This window comes from Macrobrachium rosenbergii, chromosome 18 (genome assembly GCF_040412425.1).
Source record: "Macrobrachium rosenbergii isolate ZJJX-2024 chromosome 18, ASM4041242v1, whole genome shotgun sequence".
Classification (NCBI taxonomy): domain Eukaryota; kingdom Metazoa; phylum Arthropoda; class Malacostraca; order Decapoda; family Palaemonidae; genus Macrobrachium; species Macrobrachium rosenbergii.
The window spans coordinates 6928523-6954162 of record NC_089758.1 but is presented as its reverse complement, the minus strand read 5'-3'; the positions used below and the strand labels follow the sequence as shown (position 1 = coordinate 6954162).

The 25640-nt window shown below is 36.7% G+C and overlaps 1 protein-coding gene across 3 annotated transcripts in view; it reads left to right on the top strand.

Annotated features, from left to right (window-relative positions):
* LOC136848069 (cytosolic carboxypeptidase 2-like) overlaps positions 1-25640 on the top strand; it is a 142515-nt gene that overhangs the window by 14307 nt on the left and 102568 nt on the right. The window contains exon 3 of one of the 3 annotated variants that reach the window (XM_067120236.1): positions 46-279. The exons of 1 other annotated variant lie outside the window; for it this stretch is intronic. The gene's annotated coding sequence lies outside the window, so the exon portion shown is untranslated. Of the gene's footprint in view, positions 1-45; positions 280-25640 lie in introns of those variants that run through there. One more of the 3 variants, XM_067120238.1, reaches the window with a different exon arrangement.

Below are 25640 nucleotides of genomic sequence, written 5' to 3'. Positions count from 1 at the left end.
AAGTTATCCACAAAAGAGTAAAATTTCCGTTTTCTTTCGTTTCAGAATCTGTCGTATAACCATTTTCTATAAACACCTGATCCTCCCGGTCCCTCCCCTATTGATTGGTCGTGTAGTCAACATGCAAAGTCTGTTTCAGTGCCTGACCAACTGTCAGTATAACTGGACATCATGCCTTTCCTCCGTTCTGCATGACGGGAGACAGACTAGGACCACTCATTTGATGGCTCAGAGGATAAACTCCATGCGAATTAGCCCGTTGGTAGTTAGAGAAGCAAGGTATGTTGAGTTTCTGATGAGTTACATTAGCATTATCTTCAATCCTGTGTATAATACCTTTGTTTTTGAAAGCATGTGTGCTACAAGCATTGTACGCGGAAGCAATTAAGCATATTGCATCCATAGGACTTTGAAAGCCGCTGTCTTGATCTGAAACTGACGTTTATCGTATAAGTGATGGCATCTAGAAGTGACATAGCAGAGAAGACGATAATTGAAAATTTCAAAAGATTATTCGACTTGGCGAGTTATCCTTTGTTTTTAGTGGTGAATGTTACACCGAACATTAGGCTTTATCTGGTATTGTCACCGGTTAGTTCAGTTTTGTAAAATGATGTACTGTAAGAAGTGTACAGTATGGAATAGGCATGGCTTCTGTACGTACAATCTGATTAATCAATGGAAGACTGCCATGAACCTCGTGCACGACTTGGCATGTAGCTTTTAACGTTATCACCATGCTGGAATGTGACACGTTTTCGTTGGGGACGAATTTGTGAGAAGAAAAAGAAGAGTTTTCAACATACAATATCCAGGCCATTTTATCCCGTTACACAGCAACGTTATTCTCTCTCGAATGCGTGGTAACACGTGGAAATCAGGTGATGGGATCTTATTAGTCGGCGGTACATTTATAGAACGATGCCCGGATCTGTGATGCAACTTGGTAATAGGGATTGATGTCCGCTTACCATAGTAGGAGGGATTACAAGTGGTATCCAGATTTACTCTCTTAATGTTATTAAGCCTTACAAATGCTTATGGAGGAAGGGAGGAATGGGGTTCATTTCTTTACCGCGGCTTGGTGGTTGGTGCAATGCCTTTGTTTATGCAATTTTGAAAGCGTTCTAATAGTAGATTACACGCTTAAGCCCTAATATTTCAGTAAAAAATATGAATAACCATTAAGATGGGTGTCTAGTAATTGCAAATTAAAAAGTAAATCGCTCGGTAGCGTTTCAAGGACATAAAACTAAACATTGAACATCGGTATTTTGAGACATTGAATTATTAAGAATCATACTTTTATGCGTATGCATGTGTGCACGTACATACCGTATATACATAGGTTGTACATCACACACACACACACACACACACACACACACACACACACACACACACACACACACACACTATATATATATATATATATATATATATATATATATATATATATATATATATATATATATATATATCGTGTGTGTGATATGGAATTGTTTAGGCATATGATTTGAGCTTTCTTAATTAGTGAACAGAAGAATTGGAATTTGGAATCTGTTAAACTTGACAACACAATAAATGAGGGACAGCCTGAGCGAAAGGGTGCGAACATAGACAATATGAAGATGATGTGGAAAGTCGGGGTTGATTTGATCATGTGGCAAGGAATGAGGATAGGGTGGTCCGAGGTATAGTCAGAGTCCTGGCTGGGATGTGGGGGGAAACTTAGAAATTTGGTGAGTTTACGTTAGGGTAAATGAGTTATAAGGATTTAGGTAACGATAAAATGTGTGCGAACATGCAAGTCGGAAGTGGATGGAACAATATGTACTGAAGATGGTGACATATTGAAGTTTCAATATGGGTACGCGAAGAAGCTGCATGACTGTGGAAATTTCTTGCAGTTATAAAGAAATGTAAATGTTGCATTGGCTAGACTCTAGTTCTTTAAAGCCAAATCTCTAATGGAAACGACTCATATATATGTATATATATATATATATGCACAGGGAATATGAATTAATGAGTGAAACACTGGGTGTAAATTCCTGAAAGGTGTATTATTTTCCTGTGGTGCACACATTTATATAAACATGGTTATATATATATATATATATATATATATATATATATATATATATATATATATATATGTGTATATACATATATATATATATATATATATATATATATATATATATATATATATATATATATATATATATATATATATATATATATATATATATATGTGTGTGTGTGTGTGTGGTGTGTGTGTGTGTGTAGTGTATGTGTACCATAGGGAAAATGATACACCTTCCAGGAATTTACACCCAGTGTTTCACCTATTAATTCATATTCCCTATATATATATATATGTGCATATATATATATATATATATATATATATATATATATATATATATGTATGTATGTATGTATGTATGTATATTGTGTGTGTGTGTCTCTATCTGTCTGTCAGTCTGTGTTAGAAACAGAGAAGAGTTACATGGATTAGAATATTTAATTAATTGAATGAGTGGGTGTGTCAAAGAGCTCACATTTGGGTAGAGTAAAAGTGGTGTATGTTGTGACCCCCCTGAGAGCAAAAGAAAAAAAAATCATGGAAATTGACCACTGAAAAGTGCAGATGGTTTGAAGTTAGTAGTGAGTACTGTCTGGTTTTCCTCTAAAAGTACGTCCTTTTATGAGAAGCAGCTAGTAGCCAAAAAATGAGAAATGCACGAACAGTATTTATGTATGTTTTAAATTCAAATTTTATGAATAAAAACCCATATCCATGTTTGTAACTTACATTTAGATGTAGATGGTTATACGCCTTTACAAATGTAAGTATATACTTGTGGACGTTGCCTTTTTTTTTTTCTTGTACGTGCACTTATTAAAAATAGTGAAGAAATTCTGCAAACACTAGTGAAAGAGTTTGAAAGTATTCACCAGAGGAAATGAGCAGGAGAAAGGTTATGGAGCACCCGGAAACAAGGAGGGTGGAACAAGGAAGCTGATATGGATGGTAGAGGAATGAAAGCAGTTGATTCTAAATAGGTGTTTGGAAATAGATATAACTTGCGCTGCTAATTTTGGCGCCTAAATCACTTGCCACAACCACCCTTTCTTATTCTGTAGACCCAAACAAGTACAAATTCAAATGCACAAACTCAATATCTTTCGCCCTTGCCTTCCTTCTCTCTCTCTCTCTCTCTCTCTCTCTCTCTCTCTCTCTCTCTCTCTCTCTCTCTCTCTCACACACACACACACACACACACACACACACAGATATACATAAATAAACATTCACGCACACACATATATATGTGTGTGTGTGTATTAAGCCTCTTCATTAACAGGGAGTCACTCCCTGTTAATACAGAGGCTTAATACACACACATATATATGTGTGTGTACGTGAATGTGTTTATGTATATCTGTGTGTGTTGAGAGAGAGAGAGAGAGAAAGAGAAGGAAGGCAAGGGCGAAAGATATTGAGTTTGGGCATTTGAATTTGTACTTGTTTAGGTCTACAGAATAAGAAAGGTGGTTGTGGCAGGTGATTTAAGTATCAAAATTAGTCGACAGAAAATGGTATGGATTTCGTGGATTAAATGTGAACGAAGAGTGTCTCGTGGAGAGGTCTTTGGAAGGGAATTGGAGATGCACGGGTTTCAAAGAAGAATACTTACAGGTATACATGGGGAGAAATGGTTGTTATGTTAGACTGAAAAGCAAGTCTTTTGGATGTAATGGTGAAAATAGGAGGGGCTGTAATTTTATCTGATCATTGTTTAGCAAAAGCTAAAATATAGCTGTCAGTCACAGAAAAGGGTAAAAATTGACTAAATATTACTCAAGCGAGTTTGATGAGAAGGAATTGAGAAGAGCACATAAGGAAAAAATGGAAGTGGGTTAGGGCTCTAGGCACTGCGGTGGAAGAAGTATAGTAGCATGTAAAGTTTGAGAATGGGGTCATAGAGCAAACAGAGAGAATTTGGTGGTACAGGATGGTCGGAGGAAGTGGAGGGAGGTAAAACAGTTAGCGGTGGGATGAGGAAATGAAGGGTAAATGAAGGAAAAAGGAGAGATTATTCAAGGTGTAATTGCATGCCAGGGGAGGAGATTATGCACAGGTAAACTGGAGGATGGATAGGGCAGCCAAGAAGAAAGTGAGAGAGAGATAGAAGGCAAGTGAGTACAATAGAGGGGCGAATATCAGCGAGAGTATTAGGGAGAAGTTCTGATGCGAAGTACGGTACATGCAGAGAGAAAGGTTAATAAGCAAATGGATTTCGGAAGAGACTATGCAAATAGTAAATGATGCTTTTGCGAGTGTTGCTCTGGGCTGATGGGTTCGGTGTTTAGAAGATTGTCGAATGAGGAGGAAAAAAAAGAGGCACAACTGAATGACTCAGGGGCGGAAGGAGTTAGCGTAAGCTTTAGAGGGTTTGCGAAAATGACTGCACATGATGTAAGGAAGATAAATACGAGATTGATGAATGGTCCCAGTGCTTGGACTATGTTCTCAGATTTCACACACTCAACCACCCATCCGTCTGCCCATCCAGAAGTTTATGGGATTACAAGTGAGAAGCTGCATTGTGGTGCTGGGGGTATTCGTGATCGACTGGTGATGATATGTAAAGTATATATGGATGCGAGAAAGGTTCCAGAAGAATAAGTGTGAGGAGTAATTGTCCCTTGGCGTTAGGTTATAAGTGATGGATGAGATTGGGAGAAGGTTAAAGACAACTCTGCTTAGTATACCAGGGAGTTCCTCATTGGACGGATGGTTATCGTTCTCAGCTAGCACTCTGCTGGTCCCGCGTTCGATTCTCCGACCGGCCAATGAAGAATTAGAGGAATTTATTTCTGATGATAGAAATTCATTTCTCGTTATAATGTGGTTCGGATTCCACAATAAGCTGTAGGTCCCGTTGCTAGGTAACCAGTTGGTTCTTAGCCAAGTAAAATAAATCTAATCCTTCGAGCCAGCCCTAGGAGAGCTGTCAATCAGCTCAGTGGTCTGGTTAAACTAAGGTATACTTAACTTAGTATACCAGGGAAGGTTTTGACAGGGAAGTTGTATGGGTGAAGTGTTTGTCATGAAATAGGTATGTAAGAAATTTTGAAAGTACGAAGAGGAAAAAAACGTACCGGTGTTTGTGGCATGATATACCTAGAATAAGCTTACAATAGAATAATGCAATGTCATGGATGCTGAGAACGTATGTATTGAAATAAGCAGAGAGCAGTTAAAAGGTTTTGCGACAGAAGCAAAGCATGTGTAGAATACTGTACACAGATAGGAGAGTGACTGATGTGGTGTGCAAGTGGGTCCGAGATAAGCGGGTGTTCTATCACCATGGCTGGTTAAGGTTTGTATGTATGGGGCGATACAAGAACTCTACTGGACATCAGACGTAGGTACCAAGTTCTAGGATAAGAAAATTGGTCGTGAATGGAGCGTGAAAAAAGTGCTGTTTGTAGATGATCGGAGATAGTGAGGAAAATGACAGAGGCGACAGTGAGGAAAAAGTTGAGTAAATGTAAACAAGAAGAGTGGTTATGGGAATAAATGAAAAACAAGATGGCAGAGTAATTAGCATTAATGTGGCTGTTAAAAGAGTAGAATCATTAGATCCAAATAAGTTCTATAGCAGATGTTTCGGATGATCGTGGGAGGAGAGGAGGGGTGAAGTGCAGAATAAGTGAAAGAAAGTAGGGGGCAGGATGTGCACGAAAACTCGGGAAGTAAGCTAAGGTGAGAATTTATGATATGAAGGAAGTGTTAGGCCAATCATTTTATTGGACTGAACTGCGACCGTTAAATGTAAATGCGATAAGAAGGATTGGAAGTATAAGAAATAGTAGTGAAGTATTAAAACCGTTAGTGAGGGTGAAAGATAGATAGAAGACGCTGAAGAGGTGGAAAGGAATGGCCTTTGTGTCCAGGAAGCACGAGCGTGTGCAAAAGGGAGGTAATGGCACAATGTGGGGTTCGGTTTGCTCCTGATGAGCCCTGCATGTAGGTGTATGAAGCGGCTTGTGTCGAGTAACTTTCTGCCAGGGTTCGTCCATGATTCAGCAGTTAGCATGAATGTGGCAGTGGCCATTGCCTTTTGTTTCTCTGCAGCTACCGTATGTTAGAGAAAACACTGTGATGCTGAATATATATATATATATATATATATATATATATATATATATATATATATATATATATATATATATATGTATATATATATATATATATATATATATATATATATATATATATATATATATATATATATATATATATATATATATGTATATGTATGTATGTATATATGCAGTATTATAAATATGTATATGTATATACTGTATATTGTATATTCACATATATAATATATTTGTACACATACATATATATATATATATATAATGTGTGGTATATGTATATGTATATATATATATATATATATATATATATATATATATATATATATATATATATATATATATATATATATATTATATTATATTATAATGTGTGGGTATATTTATTTGCGCGCGCACGTGTATGTACTTTTTCCTGTGTGCTTTTTCGCACTAACTGTGGACAGATAATAATGTAAGGTAGAAAGATTTAAGCTTTGCGACTGTTTATACCTAACCTTTTAACAAATTCGCTATATACCCATATGGTAAGAACGGAAACCATTAGAGAATAAAGTTGTGGCGTTCTTTTCCACAGAGGCTGCCTTTTCATGTATAGTAAACCACACCCCATGAAGAATCGCACATGCAAGGAGTAGCTCGGTGAACAGCATATGGCAGCTGTAATTTCTGAACAATTACGGCGCTTATTTTACAGGTGGGGAGGGGCGGAACCGACTCTCATTTATAAAGCAATATTCAGGAACGTAACAGCCTCCTTCCGCTCTTGATTACTCTGCGCGCAATTACGTAGGACAAACTCTGCTTAAAACAATCTTCCCCTTACTAGAATCCCAAACCCTTATAAAAAGAAAAACGGTGCCGAAGAAAGAGAAGTGACGAAAATTACTCGATCGATAAAGATAATCACTACATCAACAAACAGTACAAGTTAAGGCCAAGGGACGTCAGTTACAGTAGCTTCTCCTTAACTTCCGGTTTTCATCAAGCCAGAAAAGAATGATTTCACGTCTGATCGTTTCGTGACTGATGGCTGTATTTCCTCTTGTTTTATTTATTCATTTTTATCGAAATATATGTTAACATTTGTGTTCCTACAGAAACTGTATGTGCGTATAAATGTACATACTATTAGTGCACATATACATGTACATATATTCACTTTATCACATACACAGTTGTTCTGTGCATTAGTAGAATTACTAAAAGGACCTCATTCAAACTGGATGGTATCTAATGTACTTGATAATGTGGACTGTTTGTCCAAGAAAGCTTGTAACTTTTTCTGAATAAATACTCCATTAGATACCATCCAGTTTGAATGAGGTCCTTTTAGTAATATATATATATATATATATATATATATATATATATATATATATATATATATATATATATATATATATATATATATATATATATATATATATATATATATATATGCGCGTGTTTTTGCACACGTTGTGAAAGCACTCGAAGGAATTAGTTGTATGTGTATTCATATACTTAACGACTACATACACAGAAGACAAGAAACAGGCTATTAATATCCGTTTAAAGGGAATTACACGAATTTAGGTGATGGAATTTCAACGTGCATTAAATTAATGGTTCCAGTATAGGCCTGATTCCTTCTTCCATAATACTCCGTTATTAATGAACCTTTCGTGAGTGATCGTTACTCACGAATCCGACTTTAGTCTAAAATTTTCGTCTCAGGTGTGGCATTTTTATTCCGGCGTGAATTAAAATCGCTTAAAACTGTTTCTCGTCTATTTTGTTCGTACACAGTGTGCATTAATCTCTCTCTCTCTCTCTCTCTCTCTCTCTCTCTCTCTCTCTCTCTCTCTCTCTCTCAGAAGACGACAACGACGGTAAGGCTTTCATAATTTTCCTTCTTTCCCTTTTCTATTCTTTGGGTCATTTGTTTTCAAGTAAGGTGGGTGTGATTCCTGATTCCGTGCCAATGGTGGTGCGATCTTTCAAATAGTTTTTCTCTTCGTTTGAAAAAGGCCAAAGGGTAAGTTAACACAATCCGCTCATTATCTTAGCTGTTCCGTTTCATGTGGCGTAGGCGTATCAGGTGTCTACATACCATGATAGAATCCTTCCCCATACAAAGATAAAATCCTTCCCCCTCCTAGGTTCTCTCTCTCTCTCTCACACACACACACACACACACACACAAGGTTTTGCATTTTCATTTGTACTACGAAGTTTTATATACACTTACAGTATGTCTGAATTCTCTCTCTCTCTCTCTCTCTCTCTCTCTCTCTCTCTCTCTCTCTCTCTCTCTCTCACACACACACACACACACACACACACACACACACACACACACACACACACACACACACACACACGCTATTGTCGTCTGTCTAATGTGCTTTTTGTCTCGTAATTTGTCGATTGTGAAACCACACATATATTTTTATATTTTCAAACTTTGGCAGAAATAATTATGCGAATGAGAGCAATCATATTCGCATGTTTTGTTTTAGAACACGTTAAGATTTCATTCCCTGACGTCATAATCAGAACGATGACTTGGACTGAACTACTCGTGAAAGGAACTTTTTTCATTCTTTCTCTTTCGAGGGGGTGGGGGTGTGTCGGGTGTTGGAAGGAATGAGGTGGGAAGGGGAAGCCGAGTCTTTTGTTTAATCACCAATCAAATCTCTCGGCGCTTTTGTCGGACTTTTTCATTTTTTTCGTCGTCCTAATTGGAGCATCTGAGGTTCTGACACTGGGAGATTCCGGAGTTTGCTTTATATTCCCGATTAAATTGGAAATACCATCAGTGTTATGATTAATAGGTAATCATAAAAATATTGGTTGCAGTTATTTCTATTACTCCAGACGGTAGAAGATAGAGAATACGCGCTCTTGTGATGCCGCAGCAAGGCGCTTGCTCCTGAATGCCGTGATGATAATGTTTCAGATTTGCATTTCGTGAACTTGAGCAACCCAGAATTGAGCTTCGGCGTAATTCAGTGCTTTTGAAGCCCTAAGGAGATCTTGAGCGCAAAATCATGACGGACTTAAGCCTTTATACTTCCCGTTTTAAAACTGGCACTGTGACGCTTTTAGTATTCCAGAGTATAAAAAATCCAAGATGGCGAGAGGGTTAATAATGGGATCTGTTAAGGACAACGAGTATGGTATCTCATACAATTTCCTGCTCTTCTTCGCTGGATTTTTCCCAAGAAACTTGGGATAAAGGAATGACCTCTTAAGTCATGCTTGTTTCAAGGATCGTTGGGTCCAGCAATGTCTTCTCTGGAGGCATCTTTCTCAGATACAGTTAAGGACAAGGAGAGGGACGGGGTGTGGGCCATTCTACAAAATTATTTCGGTAAATATCCTTTTGTATAGAGAGAAAGACAGAAACAGAGTTATCCCACAGTCACACAGAGCATTTCGGAAAACGTTACGCGCGAGAAGTATAAGTTAAGGTAAGGGAAGAAAGAAAGATGCGAAGTAACTTCGTCTGTTAAATTAAAAACGTGGTAAAATTCTTGGCACTTCCATTTTATCGGGGAATTTCCGAAAGGATCGAGGGACGAATGTCTCGGTTATGATGCCGTAAAGACCCTCAATAAAAACTTTAATAATGTGATTTTAAGGAGCAGTTATTCCCTGCAGTGAAAGTTTGAATTATGTTGAGGGACTTCCAAAGTAGAAGAGATTTAATTTCTGACATTTATGACTCCTCTGTTTCTTACCACGTATGCGCGTGTCTGTCTGTCTGTCTGTCTGTGCAAACATTAACTCCAAAAGTTAACCATTTATGCGTGTGCCTGTCTGCATGTGCAAACAGTCACTCCAAAAGTTAACCATGTATGCGTGTGCCTGTCTGCATGTGCAAACAGGAACTCCAAAAGTTATTAATGAATTGACATCAGATTTTTAGAGGCTTGTGGTTATGGACCGGTGGGGTGGGGGTGGCAGGAGGTTGTTAGACGTTGAGCACGATCGAATTCGGGTACGGATCACTGGCCGAAGCATGCGTTCTTTGCACGCCTACCAGATTTGTATTCATCAAAATGATAACCCTGCAGTTGATTATGAGGGTAAGAGTTTATATAAATTCTGTTAATATCTCAACTTGAATAAGGTCGTTGCATGGTTTGAAAAGATCAGGTGTAATAAATTTAATTATAGAATAAGGAGTGTACAGATGAAGTGAAGGGGTCTTGTTTCATGTTTATGGTATTTACATGAAATGCTACATTTCCCCCGCATTCGGCTTGGTTACCCACCCGTCCCATCTTCTTCCTTACTGGTGTGTCAATATTGGCCCCGTATCTGTTTAACGTTGATTATAGTCATATTTGTTTGCGTCGTAGAAATTTTGCGGACGCTTACCGCTGCCGTCTCGGTTTTATTCCCCGCTTCGGCGACGGCCTTCATGTTCGCCCCTCCGATCACCCGCCGCCTTTTTTATGATCATTTTTATTATCTGGGTCGGGCTGTGTAAGGAAAACCCCCGCCCCCAACTCTCTCTCTCTCTCTCTCTCTCTCTCTCCCCGCCGGTGACATAACCACCACGTTCGTATTCTTTCGCTGGAGAAATGTTGTTGAGGAAGATTTCATAGAAAGACTGTGATCGTCATGTTCGTATTCTTAATGGGTATCTTCATTCAGTTGATCTCTCTCTCTCTCTCTCTCTCTCTCTCTCTCTCTCTCTCTCTCTCTCTCTCTCTCTCTCTCTTTGCTACTTGGATCTCACACCGTTACATTTTACTGGTGCGGCTGTATTATTTCGCTTGCCTGTGAGAGAGAAGTTTCCCCAAGAATTTACCTCCATTACGGCTGCTATTTCAACTTTGCAATTTTGCCTCCCCCGAGTCATTTAAAACAAAACAGCACTTTTATTAAACTAAGTGGACGGTTATTCTCTGCCATGAAATAATTACAGTTCACATTTCCTGGGTTTCACTTTTCAGTGGCTCTTGCTTCCCTTTTCTGATGGAGAAGATTTGGAACGTTCCTCCTGCTTTCTGTTCCCCCTACCCATAATCTTGCATGGTCTAAGAACTATTCCTTTTAAACCTCTCTCTCTCTCTCTCTCTCTCTCTCTCTCTCTCTCTCTCTCTCTCTCTCTCTCTCTCTCTCTCATATATATATATATATATATATATATATATATATATATATATATATATATATATATATATATATATATATATATATATGTGTGTGTGTGTGTGTGTGTGTGTGTATGTGTTAGGCGAATTACGTCCATCCGTAATTAGTTCAGTTCATTCTTTTAAGTGGATTTTTTCTTATACAAAAGTATCCCATAGGGAGGTAGTGCCGTCAGTGCATCTTACGTGGTGCACTGTAGGCATTACTTAAGGTTTCATGCAGCGTCCCTTCGGCCCCTAGCTTCAACCTCCTTCGTTCCTTTTACTATACCTCCGTTCTTATTCTCTTTTCCATCTGACTTTCCACCCTCCTAACAATTGTTTTATAGTGCAAATGCGAGGTTTTCCTCCTGTTACACCTTTCAGATCTTCTTGTTGTCAATCGCTCTTTCATCGCCGAATGACCTCATTGGTCCCAGCGCTGGGACTTTGGCCTAAATTCTATATTCTTATAATATATGTATATATATATATGTATATATATATATATATATGTATATATATATATATATATATATATATATATATATATATATATATATATATATATATATAAACTGAATCACGAAAATATGGAACGTGATGAATTTACAAATAAAGATAAAATCCATGAAGGAGAGGGAAACACTGGAGTGCTGCGAGGCCTTTCGACTGTCTGTCGTCCTGTACTTAGCAGACTCAAAGGACGACAGACAGTCGAAAGGCCTCGCAGCGCTCCAGTGTTTCCCTTTCCTTCGTGTATTTTATCTTTATCTTTATATATATATATATATATATATATATATATATATATATATATATATATATATATATATATGTATATATGTATGTATGTGTGTGTGTGTGTGTGTAAATATATAATGCAAGAGTAAATTGGCGGTTCTTCATTGCCCATTCTCCTCTTATAAAGGGCCATTTTTACTCCATCAGGAATTCCTTTGCTTATGAAAAATGCATTAAAATGCCTGTTCCTTCGTAGCAGTTTAAGTGGCTATTCACCGTTTCCCGTTTCATCCTTGACAGACAGACAGACAGACAGACAGACAGACAGACAGACAGACAGACAGACAGACAGACAGACAGACAGACAGACAGACAGACAGACAGACAGACAGACAGACAGGACAATTTAAGACTTGAAGATCCAGCGGTGAGAGAAAAAACAGTAAAATTTTGGAAAGCAGTTTGAAGAAATAAAGAGAGGAGTAGAGACTTAAGATGTGCCAAAATACAGCACAGAGAGAGAGAGAGAGAGAGAGAGAGGGGGGGGAATGCTTGAGCACCGAACAATAAAAGGATTAGGGGAAAGTGACAAAGGGAATTTCAGAGCTGAATAATCATTCTTCACTGAAGGATTTAGTCGATCGATGTAGAAGCTCGTGGGAAGATCCTCTTTGTTTTAGAATTATTTGTAAAGATTAGGTCTCGCGTCCTTTAAGACCCTGGATCGTGAGAAAATGAAGTGTACAAATGCTTTATGTGATGAATGTTTATAGCTAAGTCCATCATTTAGAGCTTCATTTGGCATTTTCTGTCTTCTTTCATGTTTACTACTTCGAAGCTTAAATTAGTTATCGTTGGTTGTTTATTGAAATCATTGCAACAAAAAATTTATTTATTTAATACCATAGACTGGCATCAAACAGCTTTGGTTAAGTATGTGGTCTTGTATGTGTATTAGTTGATATGTGTCAGTATGACAGTTGCCATATATACATATATACATATATATATATATATATATATATATATATATATATATATATATATATATATATATATATATATATATTTCTACCCTTCAAAAAAGAAAGTTGTAAGTATATGCAAGGCCTTTTGTGGTACGTATTTTACATTTTCGAAAACACTTACGTCAGGAACTTGCAGTATGTGCAATTGCTGACTCATTCCACCGAAAGTAGTCAGATCTTTGTAGTTGCGGCCATTCTCCAACCTCCCCAAAGACTGCCAACTACGAACTTTATTGTGTCCTTAACTTAATTCCGGAACTGAGATACTTAGCAGGTCTATGTGAACTGGGCAACGCTAACGAATATATGACTTCTTTTAAAAAAGTTGCTGAATGATTCCAGATCTAAAAACATTCCACTCATGCATTTCAACTTTCACTGTGTCCGGAAAATTTCCGAAACAAACTGGTAGGAAAGAATAAGAAGTTAATAATAGTCAAAAAGAAAAAAGATTAAAATCCAGCGCAAAATATGTGTTTTCCGTTTTGTCATCCGAAAAAATCTTCAGCGCTAATGGAAGTCTGGAAAAGCGACTTGAAATAAAATCTAAATTTTCTCACAACAAAATAAAGCAATAAAACGCTCTGAAATACAAGTGGACTCAAACTTTCCCTATTAGCGCCAACTTATTGAGAAAAACAAACTTTCGTAGGAAAGTTAAAATACCCTTTTTTCACTAATTCTCGAGTCGTTTTTTCTTTCAAAACTTAATTTTTCTCTTTCGGATTTCACGCCCAGTCCATTTACCTCGATAATCGATTGCCTGTTTTATTTTATAGCTTCATCCAAATAAGATTAGATCAGCTACTTTCATTCGCCAGACGCTGCTCCAGTAAATTCGTGGACCAATTTCGTACTTATTTCTTGCGCGCGAGATCATTCTCTTTACGATCTATGTCGTTCTCAGAATTTGTGTCGGTGCAAGAGGTGACGAACGTGAGCGTGTATTGACCTCAGGGTAGCTTTTAGTTTTATATAGATAAATATACACATGTATATTTACATGCTGCATTTAAATGTATATGATATACATATATGTATATACATTGATATATATATGATATATGTGTATATATATATATATGTATATATGTACAAATATTATATATATATATATATATATATATATATATATATATATATATAAATATACACAAATATATATATGTATATATATGTGTGCGTATATATATAAATATAATTGTGCATACATACATTCATACATAGATAGAAGGAGTAATGAAATATGTCATTGAAGCAAATACCGATAATGAAAAGCGATCGAAAAATAAAAACGAGAACTGCGGAAAGACAAGTGTAAAAGCAATGAAAATGTGAGTGGGACAAAATTCGCAACTCGGGGGAAATCAAGTTTAATATCACGGCTATATTGAGACGAGAAACAACGATTTTTCGTGATCATGAGGAATGCCTCTCTCTCTCTCTCTCTCTCTCTCTCTCTCTCTCTCTCTCTCTCTCTCTCTCTCTCTCTCTCTCTCTCTCTCTCTCTCTCTTTTGTTGCATTATACGGCTGCAACGCATGCAAAGGTTCGCTTCGAAGTGCAGTGACCCTGTAGGTGAATTTGTGCAGAGTTGCAATATATTTCAGGATTTGTTTGTTTGTTGATAATCCATTTCACATTATATAAGCGGGTGTCTTCAGAAATTGAAAGACGTCAGTCATTGCCGCATTCATTGTTTTTCAGCAGCTAAATGCAAGATTTTATTCCAGCGAGTCGTGTCCTAGAAGAAGGGCGGTGTCTTCAGAAATAAACTGCAGTTGCTGTCTCATTGATCGTTATACATGTTTAATGATGAATGCAGTCTGTCAGAAAAATGATTCCCAAAAATATAATGCCCTCTTCAAGGAGGGAAGGGAATGTGAATTGAAGGAAACAGAATCGGAATCAGAATTCCAGAATTTGCCGGTTTAGAGAAACCACTATTTTGTCTTATATATCTATCTAGCCATCTATCTATCTATTTATATATATGTGTATATATTGTGTATGTGTATGAGTGTGCGTGTGTGCCTAACTGAGCTAGCGTAAATTAACCTTCGATCAAATATTTTTATTCCTCAGTAGGATCATCATATTATCAGTTGTATTCATCTGCACCCCTGGAGCTCCGTTTCGTAATTAGCGAATGAAGGAAAGGAATCCTACAAGAGAATTGAAAACGTCCCAAGCTGATTAATGCCATCTAAGTATATAATATATATGTATACATACACATATATACATACATAACAGAAGACAACTGAATGCTGGAAAGACTGTAATTCATAGCTGTATGGAGAGTGAAAGGGACAGAGAATGAGAAAGAGGTAGTAACCTGAACTGGATTAATTTCATACGTAGTTTCAAAGGAGCTCGTGTGCGTGCTAGGTAGAGGCGAGTGGCACAGTATGTGTAGGAAAGGGCTTCAGCTCTCTGCCAGTGAGTTGTCTGTGGAAGAACGTGAGTAAACTGATGTTTCTGTAGTTCTGTATAAGGGAGTTCGTCGTTAATTTAGCAGTGGCTGTTGTTTATATTGTAGTATTTTTTCCTTTAGAGCTACTCCTCTATGTGTGATTGTACACACACACACACACACACACACACACACACATATATATATATATATATATATATATATATATATATATATATATATATATATATATATATATATATATATATATATATATATATATATGTGTGTGTGTGTGTGTGTATATATATATTTTATATATAGTGTGTGTATATATGTTTTATATAAGTATATATATGATATATATACACATATATATGTATGTATATACACAGTACAATATATGTACTGTATATAGATAAACAGGTAGGTAGATAGATAAAAGCTGGATCAGGCGAGTAAGGACTATGGGGGAATAAGAAGTTTTTCTGCAAGGAGGCAAATGCAAAGAGAAAGGTTAAACATTTTAAAGAGAGAATGAATCTCGGATTAAAAGCTGCTAATGGGGCAGATGCTATCTGAAGGGAACGCAGTCTAGTGTCGACAGAGATTATTTAGAAAAATGTGTTGATTGTGTAGGGTAGAGGAAAGTCAGAGCTGAATGACGTAAGAGTGGAAGGGTGTTAGCGTACGTTTGAGAAGCAATTAAGTGGTAGAAAAATGAAAACACCAGTAGTTGTTTATGGAACTGCAAGGGGAAAATGCTTGTGTGTGGTAAAGTACAGATGGCAAAGTTTGGTAAGGGAAGAACAGCTTGGGTGTAGGGAGGAAAGAGGGTTTTTGGATTAAGCGTTCGCTGTACAACAGTTACGCGAGAAATTTGAAATTAAAGGAAAAAGCTATATGTTGCATACGTGTACCAGGAGAACACTTTTGATACAGTTGCCAGGGAGGCAACTGCGCGAATAGTGAAAGAATGAAAGCACTAGGTTCGTATAGTTACGGAAGAGTAAATATTTCGGATATATGCAAAAGAGTCTGTGGAAACCAAGGATGGAATGTATGAAGGAATTTTTGAGTCAGTTCTCATTTTTTGAAAGTGAATTTTGCAAGCTCAACACAATTGATAAGAAGAGATGGAAAGTGTAGAGAGGAATCGTTTGTGTAGTATGTACGGACTAAGAAAAATTGAAGCAGGAAGAAATTTAAAGGTATTTAGGATAGGTAAAAAAAAAAAGGTAGCGCAAATGGGGGTTTGTCACACTTCTTATTTGATTTTAGTGTAGATGTACGTAATGTCTGATGTAGTTGAAGTCTTGTGCATAGGTGGTTCGTCTGCGATTGAAGAGTGATATGGCAGTGTAAGTTATCTTGCCTTTTCTGTGAAGCCACCCTCAGTTACTGGAAAGGTTAATGACCTAATATACAAAATATAGCCATGCAGTAACGTAACACAGTTGTCCATTGTATGAAGCCTGCGTGTCCTGCAGAGGCATTTCATTCGGAAAATAACCCTCGATTTCGGATTCGAGCATATTTGGTGTTTTTCTGGCACGGATCAGCAACGTCATCTACAAAGGCCCCGGACATTTCCCAATAACTATAATCCTAGTTATATGTGTATCGTTTGTATTTCTGAATGATTACATATTTAAAAAAGTAAAGCGAGAGGCTTATTTATATTTAGTAGAATTGTATGTATTCGTTTATTTTTATATACTTTTATTTGGATCCGTTATTGGTTTTGGTTAATTTTACCATAAATTTATGTATATATATATATATATATATATATATATATATATATATATATATATATATATATATATACATGTGTGTGTGTTTGTGTTTGAGTCTACGTGTTGGAGATAATTATTAATTTTTATGAACTTTGTAATTATTATTAATTTACGAACACGATTAAAATTCTTAAATTATACTTGCACGTAAACAAATCCATTTTTACTTAAAAAACAATTACCGTATGATTCTAAGCAGTAACTGATTGATAGGTCTGATGATATAAACACTGCACACTATGCCCATCGACTCTGTGCGAAGGAAATTTACTGTAGGTCTTTATCTGTTTGACAGCCAGTGTAAGCTTGTAGCTGTGGTTCAGGTTATGAAACAAGTTTTGAATGAGGATCGTGTTGACGAAGTCGGGGCTGTCGTTTGGTGACAATGATCTTAGAGGTAGTCGGTAATGACATTGTAGCTCCCCTATCCAAGTATTGATCTTGTGGGTATGTGTGTGTGTATGTTTGTGTCTGAGAAACGGAAATAAAGGCTCATTTTTACAATATGAAGAGCAGATTAAGATGAAGAGAAGAGAGGACTTATTTTTATTTCATGGATAACAGGAAACAGAAATAAGGGAATAGGAATGGAAAGAGAAAAAACTGTTCCTTTGCCAGATTTCTCGGTAATGGAGGGTTAAGATAACAGAACCCGCCGGCCGCCCCATCCCCACCCCTAGACAGGAAATAGTGTGGGTGTTTATTTTTGTGTATTGAAAGATTTGGACGTAAAAACCAAAAGAAGAAAAGATGAACATTCATATCATGGGGAGAGTGAGAATAATGAAAGCGAAAGAACGAGAGAGAGAGAGAGAGAGAGAGAGAGAGAGAGAGAGAGAGAGAGAGAGAGTGGGTCGTCAGGAATACTAAATGGGATTGTTAATTCCGGAAGCACATGCAACGTTAATGAATATAAATGAAGATATGAGATGGCAAAAGGGGGCTATGAACATTATATATATATATATATATATATATATATATATATATATATATATATATATATATATATATATATATATATATATATCTGTGTGTGTGTGTAAACTATTTCAGCGACATTGGCATTTAAAGGGCTAGAAGTGTATCAGTGTTTAGTATTAAAATATGGCAAAAGGTCTCCGTAGATTGCGATAAACCAAGGCGATGATGAAGATGATGATGATAATAAGGAGAAGATGATATAATAACTAAGCTTTTTCCTTTTAGTCTTTTATTTTCCCATTCATAATCTATTCGCGGAGCTGCATTTTGATATTAGGAACATCATCCCGATGATATAGTTGCCTAATTAGCCCTCATTTGCAAGAGATTTGCACCCTGAACCTCGCATTTATGGCTCTGAATAATGGCTCCTGATTAATATTTTTCTCTCGTCTAATGCATGTGCATTATGCTGTAACAGTATTGCTTGAAAAAGATGGCTCATGCCTCGATAAACATACAGGACTGCATGTTGCCTCACTGGTGGACTCTGTACAACGTTGGTTTTGCTGTCAAGAACATTTTTTTTTTCCTCTTGTTATTTACTCCATCAAAGAAATCTTTCTTCCGGTATCATCATGATAGTAATGCAGGCCACATTGGGTTTGGTCAGTTTTGGATGTGTGACCTGCAGTTCCTGGGGTTCGAAAAGGCACAGTGATTTGTTGTCCCTCTTAGTCCCTGTTATTTCCTATTATACGCTGAACCTACCCCAGCTCGATTCACCATGGGGACCGGGAGTAGGCTGGCTGTCGAAGGCTTTGTAGTGATTTCAGTATATTACGGTAATGAAATCGATGTGGATTTTCTTTATTTTAACGCTCTTTGAAGGACGGTCGAGTTGTCATCTAGATCAGCGTAACGATTCATTCTCTCAGTCGCGTGCAAAAAAAAAAAAAATGTTAACAAGGGAGATTTGATCTCATTTGCCTCCACCTCTGCAGTAATTTTTGTGCACTTATCTTTTTGTCCACATACGGGAATTCTTTTTTTGTATGTCGACTTATTCTGTAAAAATGTATGGACATAATAATAATAATAATAATAATAATAATAATAATAATAATAATAATAATAATAATAATAATAATAATACTGTAATTCCTCTGGTCAAATGATCAGATATCGTGTCGTGACTGCCTTAATATGATAATATTGACAGGTTTTATGAAAAGTCAGAAACGGTGACCTTTCTTACGTCATATCTCCGATCTATTTCCAGTCTATCAGCAGCAAACATTCGAACTCTCACAGATTGTTAGCATGACTTCTGGTGGTTTTTTTTTTTTTTTTGCATAAACGGCCTCCGAAATCCCTCGATTTATTCGTCTTGATGTGATGCTCATTTTCCTCAGGGGTTATTAGTGGAATATATATAATATATATATATATATATATATATATATATATATATATATATATATATATATATATATATATATATATGTATGTATGTATGTATGTATGTATATTATATATATGTGTGTGTGTATTTATTTCCAACTGAACATCGATACTTAGTGTAAATTGAAGAAATCCACATGAAGTAGCATAAAAGTGTGACAGTAAGGGTTGTCTCTGCACATACGGTATATGTTTTTTTTTTTCATATAAAGGAAGGTAACTGGATACAATATAATGTTATATAACTGAACTCACTGGAGCAAATAAGCTTTTTAACCTAACAGCTTTTGGACCTGTTTATAAAATAATGATAAGGCAAGACCTTCGCTTATCTGTTCATACCTAGGGAAATGCGTCCGTTGATATGCATGGTGTCAAGCCTATCATTACTCAAGAAAATAAGTCTGTTTATACCAACAAAATCGCGCGCCATAATGGAGTTCATAAATACGTTAAAACCTGCCGATACGATGCTCAGCATGCACTTGGGGTGCTGTAATGTAATTTGCTCAACTGTAACTGGAAACTGAGAATTATACACATGTAAACACAGTATTTAGTTCTCGTAACATTCGCTAAGTAAGTGGCGTACTTGATAAAAGGTACATTTCTAAAATAAAATTTGCGGTTATTGAGTTCTCCAACCTTGACTTCTGCGGCCGTCTATTACAGAAGCAATTCATTGCCGTAACTGAAGGCGCTTGCCTATTTCTGGTAATCTAAAGACGCACTTGTGAATTCAAGGTCAGACCTCAAATCATTTCGAGGTAATCTACCTCTTCACGATTATGTGCCTCGGATACGAATGTCCTCTTCGGGAGCTTAATGCTGCCACACACACTGGGAATCTTCAATTTATTTTTCATTCTCTTACTTCACGCTCATTTTACCTTACCTTATGATCTTTGGTTCGCAACATTTCTTATTTATTTGTTTTTAAATTTCCTCTTCGTTCTTTTCTTTCGTTGGAAGGATACCTTATGCTCCCATAACTAGTTGTGTTGATGTTAGGTATTCTTGTCTACTTTGTTTATCTGTCCACAAAAGCTCTCGAAAAGTTAGTAATGGATTTCAACTAGCAATGGCGGTGTAGTGTGTGGGCTAAGGAAAATTTGATTAGTCTCTCAGATAGATCTGGATCTATACTTTTTTACGGCATCCCACGATCCGTCAAGTTTCTATTCTTTATTGCATATCAATGCACTCACATTAGATACTTTTTTTATTACTGTTATTCGCCATGTTGAGTGATGAATCTTCTGCCTGCCTCTGTTTTCCCTGTCTGTTATAACCTTTTCTCATTCAAGGTCAGGGCTCTCTCTTCCTCACTTGCCATGGAGTTGAGCCCCACTCCATTTCCTCCCCCCCCCCCTTTTTTTTGCCCTTGGAGTAGATGTAAAGTTTTAAATGATCCATTTCTCCTTACGTTACCATTCACCTAGAACGTTCCCTCTCTCTCTCTCTCTCTCTCTCTCTCTCTCTCTCTCTCTCTCTCTCTCTCTCTCTCTCTCTCTCAAAATTTTAGGCGGTGGTTTAATTTCCGTTTACATTAAGAATGGGGAAACTGGTAGGCATATATTATCTTCGTGACATCAGCGTTCGTGAGCTTCAGTCGTCGACCTCAATCCCCGTCTGAAGGTTAACGATGGTTATGTTACATAAGTAGTTCCCTCGACTGAGCCCAGGTTACGTAAACGGGAAACGAAGCTCTTTATTTGCATTAGTGCCAATGTTGTGTTTATTTATCATGTATGTGATCGAGAAAATTGCGTCTGTGGATCGACAATTGGCATTTTTACATTCACGCCCTGTCAATTATCCATCGCTCTCTCTCTCTCTCTCTCTCTCTCTCTCTCTCTCTCTCTCTCTCTCTCTCTCATGTTGTAATGGTACCTGTCTCGCCTCTACAGCGAGTCTCGAGTTCACTCAATGGAAAGTACTAAAGTGCTTTAGACCAGTTTCCTGAAAACTGCTATGTTAACCTAAAAGGTGACAAAAGTACCTTGTGGTTAGTTGACTGTTTTGTTTTGCATCCATAGGAGAGAAGGTTATGAGGCTAGCACCTTCATTACGAAACAATTGCTGACAACCAGAGTCACCTTCTCCTAGAGAAAAAGCCCTTTATACATTATTACATTATATATATATATATATATATATATATATATATATATATATATATATATATATATATATATATATATATATATATATATATATATCACACATTACCATGGTGAAAATAAGAGACCGGGGTGTAGGTTCTGACCGGTTTCGACTTTAATTTCAAGCCATTGACGAAGGACTGATGCATAGTATTAGAAGTCACAAATATATATACTGTAGAGACAATACTGACGAACATGCACAACCGTTTGAGACTACAGATCCCCCATTGACAGGTGTCAAGGTGGGATTGGCTTCAAAACTCATTTTGGGTAGAAACCACAGTATACTTTCAAGGGACAATACCGATAAACGTACAGACCATAGGAGACTATAAATCCACACCTGACAGGTGTCAGGGAGGCGGGACTGGAAACCTCATTAGTACTGCCACCCCCGTACTGTGTTTCAGATATGATAATCCTTTTTTCCATACATCTCTACTGTCTACCTTCAAATTTTAACAGTGTACACATTTCTTTTGATATTATAGGATCTAGTTTCTGCATTTGTAAATTTTTAACAATTTACAAATTTCTTTTGATATTATAGGATCAAGTTTGTACATGCCTTGACTGATATTCATATTATGGCCATAACTTTTTATTATAAAGCAAGATTCAATAATATTCCTTTCAAGTGCATTATTAGGATACGCTATCTTTTTTGCTCCTTCCCAGTTGATGGCATGATTGTTCTCACTAACGTGTACTAAAATACCACTTTTCACCTGTGCATATCTCACACATTTTTTTATGCTGTTCTGTTCTTTATTCCAGTGCTTTACCCGTTTTGCTAATTTAAATGTTGTCACAAGTCTTAGATGGAATTATATATATATACACACATCCTTTAGTAATGTCGAGAGTGTTCTTTATAAGTACATATTTCATTGTTCTATGGTAATTAAACGCGACAATAATGCCAAACGTTTTAAGAAGGTGGGCGATATTTTTCATATTGTTATTATATGGTAGTACAAGCAAATTTTTTGTATGTGTTTTACGGTTCTTTTTGGGTTTGGTAAATAATCTTTTTTACGGCTTCTAATGCGTTGTCTAATACACTTTCAGGATATGTCAGTTTCTTGCCTGTATTCCGAATCTTATCTATTTCCTCATCAATATGTTCAGGGCTACATATACATAATGCTCTTAAAAGCATAGATGTGAACACTGATTTCTTAACCTCAGTGCTTTGATCGGAGTAAAAATGCACACAGGAAGAAATGTTAGTAGGTTTTCTGTAAACACTGTATTTAAACTCGTTACTATTTCTCCGAATGAGGACATCGAAAAAGGGTAAGCACCCATCATTTTCCATATCCATAGTGAATTTAATTAATGGTACCAATTGATTTAACTTGGCAAAAAAATGATTTAATCTTCGTTCCCGGGCCATATACAAATTATGTCGTCAACATACCTGAACCATACCACATTGCGTGCAATTATGTTGTTTTATATTTTCTTTTCACAAAATTCCATATATAAGTTACTTAACACTGGGGATAGAGGTTTCCCATCGCCATACCAAAATTTTGTTAGTGCAATTTACCATTAAATTAAAATTTACACCCTTTTTACACAATGTAATCAGTTCAGTTAGAGTGTTTTTAGAACATGGGATATCCAGCTGTTTGTTCTCTATAATTCCGAAAAAAAAACCCAGCAGATCATCAGTTTGCACCTTTGTGAATAGTGATACTACATCAGAACCCCCATCCTGGATTCACTATTAATACTGTCTATGTGTGGCACAATAAAAACCCATAAAACAAACTTTCCTGCCAGAACAATTATCAGCTCAGTTGGTTCGGCATCTTACAATCTAGCGAAATACCTATGATCTGCTGGAGGTAGTTTCCGGAAAATGCTATTAAAACGATTATACAATGACTAGAAATATTAAAGTTATTAGTTAGATAAAAAAAAACGTTCTTGTATTTCCTGTCCGTCAACGAGACACTCTTTGTAAAAAATAAATATCAACAGCGTCTCCTCCTTTTATATGAAACATAAAATGTAGTTTGCATGTAAACGCACAGCCTGTAATTTGTTTGGTGCGTACAGATTAACATGCTAAACATGTGGATTAATATTTTGATGTTTATTTTAGTGAGAATATGTTTTATCCCTTTACATTTTTACATGCGATCCCGTTTTGACATTTTAAAAATCTGAAAATACTGCCAGCTTTCTCTGTGTAACGAACCGAAGATGAAGTTTTTATGTGCGTTAAATCAAATGAGCGGATTTCAGTGCTGAGATTGTTCCAATAATTTTATTTGCGGATCTCGTACGCGGCCAGAGTAGTGTTTTGAGAATCCTTGGAAGGCTGAGGGAAGTCTTCGTAAATCTCACGTCTCCGGTCGAATGACTTTCTTAATGCAGACGAAAATCTTTTCGGATGAAAGGGACCGAATTCAAGTGGAGAAGTTAGATTGCACCTAAATCATCGGAATGAGTTTCCGAAAGAGGGAGGGAGGGAGGGAAGGAGTGTGTTCCCACCAACCATAGTAAAAGGATTCGCTGCCGAAGTGAATTTCAACAAGTTAACTTTAAAGTTTCAAAGATGAGCTTCAAGAAGGACCAGTTTGTTGGGCTTCCTGATTATTTTCATCTTCCATGACCATTTTTAGAAATGTTCTTGTTTCGTATTTTCATTTGCTTATTCATGTATACCTAGTCTTGAGGATTTAGGCCTAGAAGGTGAATTACTTGAATGTTTCAGTAATGTGGGTAATTTTTTCCATGAGAAGATTTAGCCCTGAGACCAACCCTCAGTCTGATCAGGTATCCCATTACGCGGGAAAAGTAATCTCCCAAGTTTAGCCGGATAGCGGTGTGTGTGTGTTTCTAAATCTGACGTCATCTCGTATCGCATTCCTCACCAGTTTATTTACTGCATTGGGATACTAGAAGATTTAGCTTGTGGGCAGGTTTGAAAATGCTGTGGATTAGTTCCTGTTACTGTAGTTGGTGAATGACCAACTTTTTGTACCCCTTTTACAAGAGAGCATTGTTTTGAAGCTAGCTTGCTAGCCTTTGGATATCAGTATAGAAGATTATTTTGGTATATCTATACGCATGTACACTATCATATATGTATACGTCCTTGTTTTTCCTTATACTGTGGTATTGAAAAATGTCCCCGAGGTCGAGTAATCTTCCCAGTCTCTTTTCGTCTCCTCCTCCCCAAAAGTTTTGGGCGGTTAGACTTCGAATCGTTCTGTTTGTCTCCACTTTTCACTGGCCAGTTTTCATGGAAAAGTGGAGGTTGGTTACTTCTTATAGCTGAGTTAAGTTTTATTTTCCACGTATTTTACTTGCTCCTATGGATTTTTGTTCATGTTTGACCTATTGTCAATAGTACTAGACTTCAAGTGATTGTTGCAAGTTTCAGTATAAAGGAAAATTTAAGGAAATAAACTCACTTTAGAAAACGATAACCTCTCTTCGGTGAAATTTGTGCATTTTTTTTCAAAATTCGTATTAGGTGAAAATTAAATGTTTTGTACCAGAGTTTTATTCCATTTACATATAATATCTGTTATTAAAATTTTTTATGTCTTATAATCGCTCTCAACAGATAGCTGTCCACATCATGCATCCTGACCATTCAACAATTCTTTCATTTAAGCCATCAGCCGCCTTTGTGTCTGTACACAGCTAAAACTCAAATACCCGTTCCCGACTGTGCATTACGGTAAACACTTGATCTAAGCTCAGCCTTTCCTTGCCTAAGTCTCCCCCAAAACTCTTCCCATATCGAGATTTGGTCATTTA